The 13453-nt window shown below is 39.8% G+C and overlaps 1 protein-coding gene across 2 annotated transcripts in view; it reads left to right on the forward strand.

Annotated features, from left to right (window-relative positions):
* Positions 1-13453, forward strand: part of CCDC102B (coiled-coil domain containing 102B) — a 365304-nt gene that overhangs the window by 1496 nt on the left and 350355 nt on the right. The gene's annotated exons all lie outside the window — the stretch shown is intronic.

Consider the following 13453-nt stretch of genomic DNA (forward strand, 5'->3'; position numbering starts at 1 on the left):
CACAATGAGACCCCATCTGTACAAAAAATTAAAAAATTAGCCAGATGTGGCCTGGCGCGGTGGCTCACGGCTGTAATCCCAGCACTTTGGGAGGCTGAGGCGAGTGGATCACTAGGTCAAGAGATTATGACCATCCTGGCTAACACAGTGAAACCCCCTCTCTACTAAGAATACAGAGAGTTAGCCAGGCGTGGTGGCAGGCGCCTGTGGTCCCAGCTACTTGGGAGGCTGAGACAGAAGAATGCATGAACCTAGGAGACCAAACTTGCAGTGAGCGGAGATTGCACCACTGCACTCCAGCCTGGGCGGCAGAGGGAGACTGTTTCCAAAAAAAAATATCAGCTGGATGTGGTGGCATGCACCTGTGGTCCCAGCTACTCCAGAGGCTGAGGTGGGAGGATCAGTTGGGCCAGGGAAGTTGAGGTTGCAGTGAGCTGGGATCCTGCCACTGCGTTCCAGCCTGGCAACAGAGCAACACTATGTCTCTATAAAATAAATATCAATTAAGTATTTCTGATGAAATTAGAGAGGTTGTAACGAGATATACTATAAATGTAAAATATACACTGGATCACTGGATTGGGAAGATAATATAAAACTGTAAAATGTCTCAATATTTTTGTACCGATAATATGTTATAATGATTATAGCGTAGATATATTGAGTGAGTTAAATTTTTAAAATTAATCTCACCTGTTTTTATTTTTTAGTGTCACTACTAGAAGATTTATAATTACTTACGTGGTTTTGCATTATATTTCCGTTGCACATCACTGATCTAGGCAACGTGAAAATGATCAAAATAATGCATTCATCTGAAAATGATTTAATAAACCAATAAACTTTTTAGGCTTTTTGTTCAGAGAACATGCTAAATTTCCACATGCTAAAACATATTCCGTGGTAAAAATTTTAAGTGTTTTTTTCTGCTTATCTACCTCAAGTGGTGATAAATTTTTTTGAGATTTAAAAGATTCTACTATTTTGACAATTTTTTTTTATTGTTATACTTTAAGTTCTAGGGTACATGTGCATAACGTGCAGGTTTGTTACATATGTATACTTGTGCCATGTTGGTGTGCTGCACCCATCAACTTGTCAGCACCCATCAATTCATCATTTATATCAGGTATAACTCCCAATGCAATCCCTCCCCCCTCCCTTGACAATATTTTTAAAAAGACTTTCAGATAAGCTACACTTGTACAGGTATATATATATATGTGTGTGTGTGTCTATATATATATATATATATATACCTTGTGTATTTTGCATACATATTGCTGTAGTCTAAATGTGTAACCCAAATTTCATATGTTGAAACTTAATTGCCAATACGATAACATTAGGAAGTGGGGCCATTTGGGCATGATTTAATCATGAGGTGGGACCCTCATGAATGTGATTAGAGACCTTATAAAAGAGATTGAAGGGATTATCTTAGACCCCTTTTCCCCTTCAACCTTCAGCCATGTGAAAACACAACAAGAAGGTACCGTCCTGGAAGCAGAGAGCAAACCCTTATCAGACACCAAACCCTGCTGACTCCTTTATGTGCAGCCTTCAGAACTTTAAGAAATAAATTGTTATTATTTACAAATTACCGAGTCTGTATTTTTTTTTGTTATAGAGCACCAACACGCTAAGACACATGTCCTCACCAAAAGTCATATACAAGAATGTCTTGTCTATAGCAGGACAGTTTGTATTGTGAAAAGCTAAACAACTCGAGTGTCTAATAGTAGAATCGACAAATTGTGCTGTAATCCTATAGTAATGTACTATATAGCAACGAGAATGAATGAACTTTTGTATGGAAAACTACGTGGTCGCAAATCATAAACTAAATGTTGAACAGAAGAAACCAGAAACTATAGAAAGGTACTATATGATTTTATTTACATGAGCTCAAAAGCAGGCAAATTAATTGTGTTAAAAGTTGAGGTACAGGTAAACATTCATGTTTCTTGATCTGGGTGCTGCTTACAATGATACGTTCACATTGCAAACATGCATTGAGCTGTACCTTTAGCGTTTTTGTACTTTTCTGTGTTTGGGTGCTAATAAAAGCTTAAAAATAAGAATAAATACATAAAGCTACTTACATTTATGTTTTTTAATGGAGAGATATTATATAGTTTTAACAGTGCTTCTCAAATTTTAAGCATCAGTTGCCTGGAGAGCTTGATTTAATGCAGACTCTAATCAGTCCCTAGAGAATCTGACCCAGTGGGGCCCGTCAATTTACATTTCTCAAGAGTTCCCAGGTAATGCTGTTGTTTCTGTCCTGCATATCTCATTTAGTGGTGCTGAGGGAAAATAATTTCAGAAAATACCATTTCTTTTTAAATCACTTTGTGTAAAATATGCTTTAAGGAATGATGGGAGAAAAATCTGTTGTATGTTGATTATAATCTTTATTTATTCAGTATACTAATTACGTTAAAAATACTGGGACCAGAAGAAGAGCATAAATGTAGGCAGCAAAACTTAAAGAGATATAGAACAACTTTATGAAAATATATCTGAAAACTTAAAGTCAATATTATTTAAAAAACAAAAGTGGTTCTAAAACTAAAAAGACTTAATAATTAGCAATTAAAGGAATTGAATCAGAAGCTTAAAATTATATCATTAAAAAATGAGACCCGATTGATTTTAAAATATGTACTACCAATCTTTGTGAAAACAAAAATTAACCTGTATTAGGATTCTCCAGAGAAAGAAAACCAAAGAAAGCTTTATTATGTGAATTGGCTTATGCAGCTATGAAGATCAAGAAGTCCTCTAATCCTCCATCGGCAAGCTGGAGAACCAGAAAGCCACTCCGAGTGTTTAATTCAGTCCAAGTGTGAAAACCTGATAATGAGGGGTCCAAAGGCCTGAGAACCACAAGTTAGTGATGTAAGTCCTGATCTGAGTCCCAAAGCCCAAGAACCAGGAATAGTGATGTCCAAGGGCAAGAAAAGATGGATGTCTCAGCTCAAACCCAGAGAGTGAATTCACCCTCCCTCCATCTTTTTGTTCTGTTCAGGCTTTCAGTGAACTGAATGATGCCCACCCAAACTGGGGAGGCCATCTGCATTACTCAGTTACTCATTCAAATGCTAACTTTTCCTAAAAACATCCTCACAGACATGTCTAGAAATAATGTTTTACTAGCTGTGTGGGCATCTCTTAGCCCAGTCAAGTTGAAACGTAACATTAATCACACGGTTGTTACAAACACGTCCAGACAATCAAAAAATAGGGAACACTCACCAATTTTTTCAGAGTCTAGTATAAACTTGGTACCCAAACCAGAGGAGTCGTGAGAATGGAAAACAAACAGGCCCATTTCACTTGTGAACAAAAATTGAAAAGTTCCCAATAAAATATCAAACCAAATCTAGCAGTTCACTGAAAAAGATAATAATCATGACCAAATTATTATTAATTTTTTTGATCCAGAAATGCAAGCCTTGGTTTAACTTGGGAAAAAAGTTTTAATGAAATTTGTCACACATAAGAGATAAATAGCATATGATTATTTAAATAAGCACAGTAAAGGGAATTTATATATTTCAACCTCTCATCAGTAGTAAATTAGGAATAGGAAGACAATTCTATGACATGTTGTGCTGTAAAGGTTAATATCCACCAGTTCCAGAATTATCCTGAGATGTTTTGCTAAATTTCTTGCATAACACTAACCACTGGTCAATCACCAAAATGTGCTGATTAATAATGATGCTTTTGTAACCATGGAATTTTCAGGTGGTTTTTACCTATTTGTTACATTGTTTATTAATGTGAGATTGATTTGCATTTGGGCTTAGTGAAATCTCCAGAGGGTTCTAGGATTGAGGCTGATTTTGTAGCAGTAATATACATACATGGCCAGGAAAACATTTAAAAACTCAGGTGAGACTCCACCTTGTGTTCCTTCATTTTAAAGGGTTCTATGCACATGCACGTGGTTCCTGATCCAAGAGAGAATGTGCACTTATGACCCTTAGAGAAAGAAGAAGCTAGAAGCTTTCAAGTGGAATCTTTTTCCAGACTCCTTGCTGGGAGAAGGACTCTGATCCATATCCTTATTTCAACACTGTTGTTACATTGTATCCCTTTCCTGCATAGATTTGTAAGCGTTGTTACAGGAAGCCCTGTGAGTCTTTTTTAGCAAGTGAATTCCGTTTTTGTACAGTTGATATTAGAAGTGGGATTGCTTAGAAGACTCCTGACTCAGCTGGGCATAGTAGCTCACACCTGTAGTCTCAGCACATTGGAAAGGCTAGGCAGGAGGGTGGCTTGAGGTCAGGAGTTCAGGATCAGCCTGGGCAAACTAGCGAGCCCCTGTCTCTACAATAATTTAAAAAGTAGCCAGGCATGTTTGTCTGTCTACCTGTAATCCCAGTTGCTTTGGAGGATGAGGATTGATGGAGGCCAAGAATTTGAGGCTACAGTGAACTATGGTCACACCCCTGCCCTCCAGCCTGTGGGACAGACAGACACAGACTTTAAACAGAAGACTCTCAGAGACTGGGAGATTGCTGTCTTTCTGCAGAAAGTTCCTACTCTCTCAGAACTCGTGATTAGTCATTCGTTAATAGCAACAATAATTATTGAGCATCTACTTAAACAGCATTTATTGGAGTATAATATATGCACAAACAAGAACACATATCATTAGGGTACAAGTTAATGAATTTTTACAAAATGAGCATGCCCATGTAACTGTTTCTTGTGATGATCCAGAAACAGATCATTGAAGCACCCACAAAACCACCCCTGTCCCTACAACCCTTATCCCTTTCCAGTGCTCTTTTCCACCCTTCCCCTTTACTACCTCTACTACGGGAACCACTCTACTAACTTCTAACGGGTCAGATTAGTTTTGAACTTGATATCAATGGAATCATACAGGACATACTCTTCTTTCATTCAACATGAAGCTTGTGAGCTTCATCCAGAAAAAATTAAAAAAAAAATAAGATTCCTTCCTCATTCTTTTCTAAAAATATGACTTAAGCATTATTTAGAAATAGAAAGGGAAGAATCTGATAAACAGGGTGAAAATATCCTATTGATACAGTGGTGGTTGCCAAGCTATGCTTGGTTGTAAGTAGCATAGTGTTTGATATTAGTTACTGATAATAAGACTTTCTGTTGCAATCTGGAAATTACAGAAACTGAATTCCAGAAGCTAGCAAAATTGGAAGAGAAATGCAAACTGAAGGCAAGCTGACTAAAATTCCAGTGCCCACTTGTTGCTTTCAGCATTAGCAAAAGTGAAAGTCAGTTCTGAAGTTGGGTTTCATCCTCTCTGGCTGTCAAAGAAACTTCAACCATAGGAACTTGGACAGTATAACTTCTGGTGAGCCAACTAAGCCTGAGGTTATAACTTACTACAACGAAGAAGATAATACAAGTGGGGGCAAGTAGATGACACAAGGGAGGAAACAACTGAAGTAAGGGATTGTTCTGTGAAGTAAGAGGGGTATTTTGTACAGGGTTATAAGCCTTACCCTGATGAAACTTTGTTCAAATGGCTTCTGAGAATTTTAGATCCATAGCATTGTCTCTGTCTTTGAACACTGTTGAGGGAGGGGGATATTTGCACTCATCCTGCATCCTTTTTTGGCTGCTATCTTTGTGGGGATTGTTCAAGGATAAATCCATCCTGACTGGAATGTAGTAAAGACAGGACAGTCATTCCCAGAGAAGGGCAATTTCCCCACTCTTCCCTTGTCATTAAATGGTCGACTGAAGCTGCAGAAATGCTGATGATACAGACATTACTAGCCTGACTATGTGACAATGAAACGAGTTCCATCTGGGATGCTCCTCATCCAGCTTATGAGTGTTGCTATTATAAAAGACACCCCACCACCATGAATACCATATGTGATTATGCTTTGGGGACCTCAAAAGGATATAAAAGAGACAACTTTGGATTTTTATTCCCAACTTCTTCCTATCAGACTTCAAGATAATATTATACAAAGGGTAGGATTTTACAAAAGAAAGTAAATTTAAAAAAAGAAAAGGTCAAGAATTCTTTAGATGTTTAAGAATTAGAAGTCTTTAGATGTTTCATCTAAAATGACATGAAAAAGGAACAAATGGGCAGAGTACCCACCAGATCTTTGATGAAATTTTTCAGGAAGTGAGAGAAATACAAATTGCTTCTTCTCAAACTTCCCAAGATATTAAAATACCAAAGCAGATATACTTGGCTTGTCAAAGATTAGGGGAATTTCAGATAGAGAAAGGTTGTCATGAGTCTCCAGCATTGAATTCCAAAATATCTGCCTTTATTATTTTTTTCTTTCTTCAACTTTTTTTAGATTCAGGGAGTACAAGTGCAGGTTTGTTATGTGAGTTGTGTATTAGTCCGTTCTTACACAGCTGTGAAGAAATGTGAGAGACTGGGCAATTTATAACGGAAGTTTGACTCACAGTTCCTCATGGCTGGGGAGGCCTCAGGAAACTTACAATCATGGTGGAAGGCACCTCTTCACGGGGAAGCAGGACAGAGAATGGGTGCCCAGCAAGGTGGAAAGTCCCTTTTAAAACCATCAGATCTTGTGAGAACTCAATATCATGAGAAGAGCATGGGGAAGAATGCCCCCATGATTAAACTATCTCCACCTGGTCCCACCAGGGGGATTATTACAATTCAAGATGAGATTTGGATGGGGACACAGAGCCAAATCATATCATTCTACCCTTTGCCCCTCCCAAATCTCATGTTCTGACATTTCAAAACACAATCATGCCTTTCCAGCAGTCCCCAAAGTCAGCTCATTCCAGCATTAACCCAAAGTCCAAGTCCAAAGTCTCATCTGAGACAAGGTGAGTCCCTTCCACCTATCAGCCTGCAAAATCAAAAACAAGGTAGTTTCTTCCTAGATACAATGGAGGTGCAAAGATTGGGTAAATACAACCATTCCAAATGGGAGAAATTGGCCGAAAGGGGATACAGGCCCCATGCAAGTCTGAAATCCAATAGGGCAGTCATTAAACCTTAAAGTTCCAAAATGATCTCCTTTGACTCCATGTCTGACATCCAGGGCACACTGATGCAAGATGTAGAGCAGCTTGGGCAGCTCCACTCCTGTGGCTTTGCAGGGTGCAGCCCCACTTCTGGCTACTTTCACAAGCTAGCATTGAATGTCTGTGGCTTTTCCGGTTGCATGGTACATGCTGTCAGTGGATCTACCATTCTGGGGTGTGGAGGATGGAGGCCCTCTTCCCATAGCTCCACTAGTGAGTGCCCCAGTGGGGACGCTGTGGTGGGGGCTATGATGACACATTTCCCTTCTGCACTGCCCTAGTAGAGGGTCTCCATGAGGACTATGCCCCTGCAACAAACTTCTGCCTGGACATCCAAGCATTTCCATATATTCTCTAAAATCTGGGCACAGGTTCCCAAACCTCAATTATTCACTTCTGTGCACCCGCAGGCTCAACACCATGTGGAAGCTGTCCAGGATTGGGACTTGCATCACCAGAAGCAATTTCCCAAGCTATATCTTGTCCCCTTTTAGCCATGGCTAGAGCTGAAGCAGCTGAAATATAGGCACCAGGTCCTGAGATTACACAGAACTGGGGGCCCCTACGCTTGGCCCATAAAACCAGTTTTTCCTCCTTGGCCTCTGGACCTGTGATGGAAGGGGCTGTGTGAAGGTCTCTGACATGCCCTGAAGACCTTTCCCCCTTTGTTTTGGTGATTAACATTTGGCTTCTCACTACTTATGCAAATTTCTGCAACTTGAACTTCTCCCCAGAAAATGGAGTTTTCTTTTCTACCCTATCATCAGGCTGCAACTTTTCCAAATGTTTGTTTTTTTGTTTTTTTTTGTTTTTTGTTTTTTTTGAGACGGAGTCTCGCTCTGTGGCCCAGGCTGGAGTGCAGTGGCCGGATCTCAGTAATCACTGCAAGCTCCACCTCCCGGGTTTACGCCATTCTCCTGCCTCAGCCTCCCTAGTAGCTGGGACTACAGGCGCCCGCCACCTCGCCCGGCTAGTTTTTTTGTATTTTTTAGTAGAGACGGGGTTTCACCGTGTTAGCCAGGATGGTCTTGATCTCCTGACCTCGTGATCCGCCCATCTCGGCCTCCCAAAGTGCTGGGATTACAGGCTTGAGCCACCGCACCCGGCCAACTTTTCCAAATTTTTATGCTCTGCTTCCTCTTGAATGCTTTGCTGCTTAGAAATTTCTTCTGCCAGATACCCTGAATTGTCTCTCTCAAGTTCAAAGTTCCACAGATCTCTGGGGCAGGTGCAAAATGCTGCCAGTCTCTTTGCTAAAACATAGCAAGAATCACTTTTATTCCAGTTCCCAAGAAGTTTCTCTTCTCCATCTGAGACCACCTCAGCCTGGGTTTCACTGTCCATATCACTATCAGCATTTTGGTCAAAGCCATTCAACAAATCTCTAGTAAGTTCCAAACTTTCCCACATCTTCCTGTCTTCTAAATCCTTCAAGTCTCTAGGAAGTTCCAAACTTTCCCACATTTTCCTGCCTTCTTTTGAGCCCTCCAAACTGTTCCAACGTCTGCCTGTTATCCAGTTCCAATGTCGCTTCCACATTTTCAGGTATCCTTATAGCAGCACTCCACTCTATTAGTACCAATTTACTGTTCTCATGCTGGTGTGAAGAAATACCTGAGACTGGGCAGTTTATAAAGGAAAGGGGTTTAATTGACTCACAATTTTGCATGACTGGGAAGACCTCAGGAAACTTACAATCATGTTGGAAGACACCTCTTCACAGGGTGGCAGGAGAGAGAATGGGTGCCGAGTGAAGAGGGAAGCTCCTTATACAACCGTCAGATCTCATGAGAACTCACTGTCTTGAGAACAGCATCAGAGAAACTGCTTTCATGATTCAGTTATCTCCATCTGATCCCACCCTTGACACATGGGGATTATAATTCAGTGTGATATTTGGGTGGGGACACAGATAACTGTATCAGGTGGATTCTGTGTTACTGCAAAATACCTGCTTTTAATAGTAAGGCGCTATATTAATTTTCTATTGCTGCAGTTTAAAGCAACACAAATTTATTATGTCCCAGTTCAGTAGATTAGAAATCCAGTACACTAAGCTAGTCTTTCTGCTCCAGGTCACAAAAATCTACAATCAAGGTGTCCGAAGGCTCTGCTCCTTTTTGGAGGCTCTAGGAAAGGACCCACTTTCAGGCTTCTAAGGTTGCTGTTGGAATTTACTTGTATGTGGTGGTAGGACTGAGGGCCCTGTTTCCTTGACAACTGCTCTCTGAGAATTATTCTCCACCTACGTTTCCTGACTCATGGCCCACTTCAAAGCCAGTGACAGTGGGGCAAGTCTTTCTCCTGCTTCAAATCTTTTCAACTTTCTGCTGCAACTCTCTACCTCTTCTGCTTTTGAAGGCTTGTGTGGTTATTTTGGGTCTCCCTGAATAATCCAAGATGCTCTCCATATCTTAAAGTCAGCTGGTTAATTTTATCCCAAAAATCCCTTCAGAGCAGTAACTGGATTAGTCTTTCATTGACTGAGCAGAGTATGGGAACTTGGAGTGGACACCTTTAGAATTCTGTCTACCACAGGCAATAATGGATGAAGAAGGGTGATGTGAAGGATGGGGTCTCCTAACCAAATTCCTGTGGGAGAACCAAAGCCTTCTACAGATGTGTGGGTGAAATGGCCTAGAGATGGAGAAGCAGCTCTTTTAGGTCAATTAGGTACAGGAACATTGCCTCAGCCTGCTTAATGAGTCCATTCAGGGTGATAGAATTAATTTAGGAGAACAGGGAGATGCTTCTGGAAGAAGGATAAACATTAAAATCTCATTAAAAGTTGAAATATATGATTTTCAAAAGTATACTGTGGGGATGTCTCCCTTACCTGAATGTATAATTGGTATGGATAGAATAATTAGCTGCAAATTCTTCCTCCTACTGAGTGAAAATTTTTACAAATAAAATAACTTGTAGACCTGCTCTTCATTCAGTACTAATTGGATATGAAAAATGGGAACTGTTAGAGTTACCTAAGCCTATTCAAACAGTAAATTTGAAATGCTAAGTAACATATGCCTATAGCAACAAAAAATTACTGCCTTAATTAAGGAAATGTTAGCTGCAGGCATGTTTGTGTCCACACACTCTTTATACAGTGCCCTGATGTTGCCAGTGAGAGAGGCTGATGGATGATGGAGACTGTCAGTAGTTACCGGAAACTCCATTAAACAGTAACTTTAATAGCTTCAGAGGTCCCTGATATAATCCACACTACTCAACTGCTAAATACACTATTTAACAAGCTAAAGGTGACTGGTTTTCTGTAATTGACCTGGCTCATATATTTTGCAATTTTAGATGCCAGGAAGAGTCAATAACAATGTGCATTCACGTAGAATGGTTTTCAACATACATTTGCCTCAAGGATACTGGAATTCCTCCCTGCATATTGTCACAATCTGGTGAGGCAGATCTAGATGCAATACGTTGTCCTAATGCTCTATCCTGATGATTCTATGATTATCTCTGAAACTGAGAGTCAAGCTAAAAGCAACTTTGCCATGATCATGAATCTGATTGGGGATCTGATTGCAGATGGTGCATGAACCCTAAACAAATCTAGGACCTTGTAAAGACTGTAAAATTTGGGAGGAGTCCATGGATTGGAGTGTCAAATGATACACAAAAGACTACAGGGAAGAAAATGTTCTTGCTCCTCTCCCCCCAGACTAAATGAGAGAACTATTGCCAAATAGGCCTATTTGGGTTTTAGAAAAATCATGTCATCTACTCTGGGATACAACTGGGTTCATCCCATTAACACCTGGAAAAAGTCCATTTGAAGGGAAGCTTGAACAAAACAACAAGCCTTCTTGGAACTGCAGAGCCTGTAGTTGAAGCTGTCCTGTTTGGACCATATTGTGCTAATGCTGAGATAATATTCAGTGTCAGTCACCTGCATTCATACTGACTCCAGTCTCTGGCTAAAGCCCATAACCATGGTCAGCAGTGACTTCTGTGTTTTTGTAATAGAAAATTACCTAGTACCGTTCTCTGGTATATTTCGTTTAAAGACAGTTACTAGATAATGACTGCACATTTAGTAATACAGCCCCAGTAATTGGAGGATGTAAAATTATATGAACTCCTTAACTACCTCTCATGTCATGAGTAATGTCAAAAAAGCATCCCAACATGCAGGGAAATGTTCATAGAAATTCCACCATAATGTGGATGTAACTGCACAGAAGCACTCTGCTATGATATGCAGTGAGACTCAATGTATTCATGAACAAGTGGCCTTTTTCCACTAGGACTTTCTAAAAAGCCATCTGAAGACTTGGCTGCTGCTCCTACTGGCAGGCCTAACCTTTCTACCAATTGCCTCAAGGATACATGGCAATTGGCCTGGTTTACAGGTGGCAATTCCAGAATGGAGTGCCATGGCTCAGTATGGAAAGCAGCTGTCTTGTGTCCAGCAGTTAGTAAATTCTTCATGGAAGAATAGACCAGGTTGGCAGCCTACTGGGCAGAATTACAGGCTCTGTTCCTGGCAGTAATAGAATTGACACAAATAAAATCCCAATGATTTGGGTGCCTATTGACTCTTGGACTGTTGCTAATGGACTTTCAATTTGGTCTGGCAAGTGGACTGTAGATAATTGGCAATAAAGAGACTCCTATCTCAGATACTGCTCTTCCTATAATTCTGAGTGCAAATCGAAGAAAATCATACTGTTGTTCACCAAAGAACTTCTTTTCTAGTTTCTGAAGCTGACTGGAATCAACAAGTTGATGCTTTAGTTCAATCTCTTGAAATGGCAATATGGGTCTATGAAATGAGTGGACATTCTGGAGGTCAAGCCATACAGTGATGGGCTGACTGGCAATGTATACTACTGGACTCTGCTGAAGCTCAAATTTCTTATAAGAATAGATTATTCTGCTTGCCAGCAGGAGAAGCAACATTTGAAGTCATTTCTGAGAAGTAATCCCAGGGAAGAAAGTCTACTATATAACAGGGAAGTAGATTATATTGCGTCTTTTCCTGCTCCTTCAAGGGTATTTGAGTGGAATAGACAAGCATAATAGACATTCTTAGATTTGGCTTTGCATTTCAGTATCTGAATCCATGGCTGCTAATACTACCCAAAGATTGAACAACATAAACCAAATTATGGCACAAGTTTTGTCCTCCTAGTTAAATTCCTCATGTCAAGGTGAAGCTTTCAGACTGTGCATCAAGATTATGTTGCAGCTGTGCTCTTGCATTATCTCTTCAGCTTTGGGCACAGCTGGCTGTGACCTGAAGCAGGCAGAATGCTGTAGTCTATTGCTGCTTCCCTTAAGCAGCCTCATGATTTACATCAATGTGCCCTAAAAAGTTATAATTTTCTCTGGGTGTTACCCTGCACAAAATGTTGAGAAACACCAGGATACACAATAAGGATCAATAATATTCATCAAACATTGTTACGAGTAAAACAAAAAAAAAATAGAAGATTTCCTTTAGTATCTGGAATTGGATGAGACGTTCAATATTACTATACCTATTAAATATTGTACTGAAAGTCCTAGCTGGAGTAGTAGAAGAAAAAAGAGAAAGGGGAAGGGTAAGGATGGGAAAGGGAAGCAAAATTGTTACTAATCATGAATAAGGCAATCTATATTGAAATTTTATTTAAAGTTCATGTATTCTGCAGGAGCAAATTTTTAAAAAAAGTTCATGCAAATCATAAGCATTAGTAAAGGTTTACCAAAGTAGCTAGGTTTATGGTCATTATGCAATAATAAATTGTGTTACTTTAAAATAGCAATCAAGACTGGGTGTGGTGGCTCACACCTGTAATCCCAGCACTTTGGGAGACCGAGGCGGGCGGATCACAAGGTCAGGAGATCGAGACCATCCTGGCTAACACGGTGAAACCCCATATCTAATAAAAATACAAAAATTAGCTGGGCATGCTGGTGGGCGCCTGTAGTTCTAGCTACTTGGGAGGCTGAGGCCGGAGAATGGCATGAACCTGGGAGACAGAGGTTGCAGTGAGCTGAGATCGTGCCACTGCACTCCAGCCTGGGTGACAGGGCAAGACTAAATAAATAAATAAATAAATAAATAAAATAGCAATCAAGAGAAAACATGCATTTAAAAATATCATTAATATTAGTAACAATGCTACATTATAATTAATCTAAAGATGTGGCAGCTATAGGAAGAAAATTATGACACTATTTCAAGAAATGAAACAAGACACCAATAAATGGAGAGAGAAAGCAAGCACTGCAGTGGATAGAAAACAACACAAGGTATCTGTTATCCCCGAGATTATCTATCGATTCAATGAAATTTCAACGACAATTTTAAGAAGTTTTTTTCAGGGACCTTGATATATTATTGACAAAAATTTATAGAGAAGACCAAAAGTCCAAGTATATCCGAAAAACTAAGATGGAAGAGCTTATT

The sequence above is a fragment of the Colobus angolensis genome, unplaced genomic scaffold, assembly GCF_000951035.1.
Source record: "Colobus angolensis palliatus isolate OR3802 unplaced genomic scaffold, Cang.pa_1.0 Scaffold225, whole genome shotgun sequence".
NCBI lineage: Eukaryota > Metazoa > Chordata > Mammalia > Primates > Cercopithecidae > Colobus > Colobus angolensis.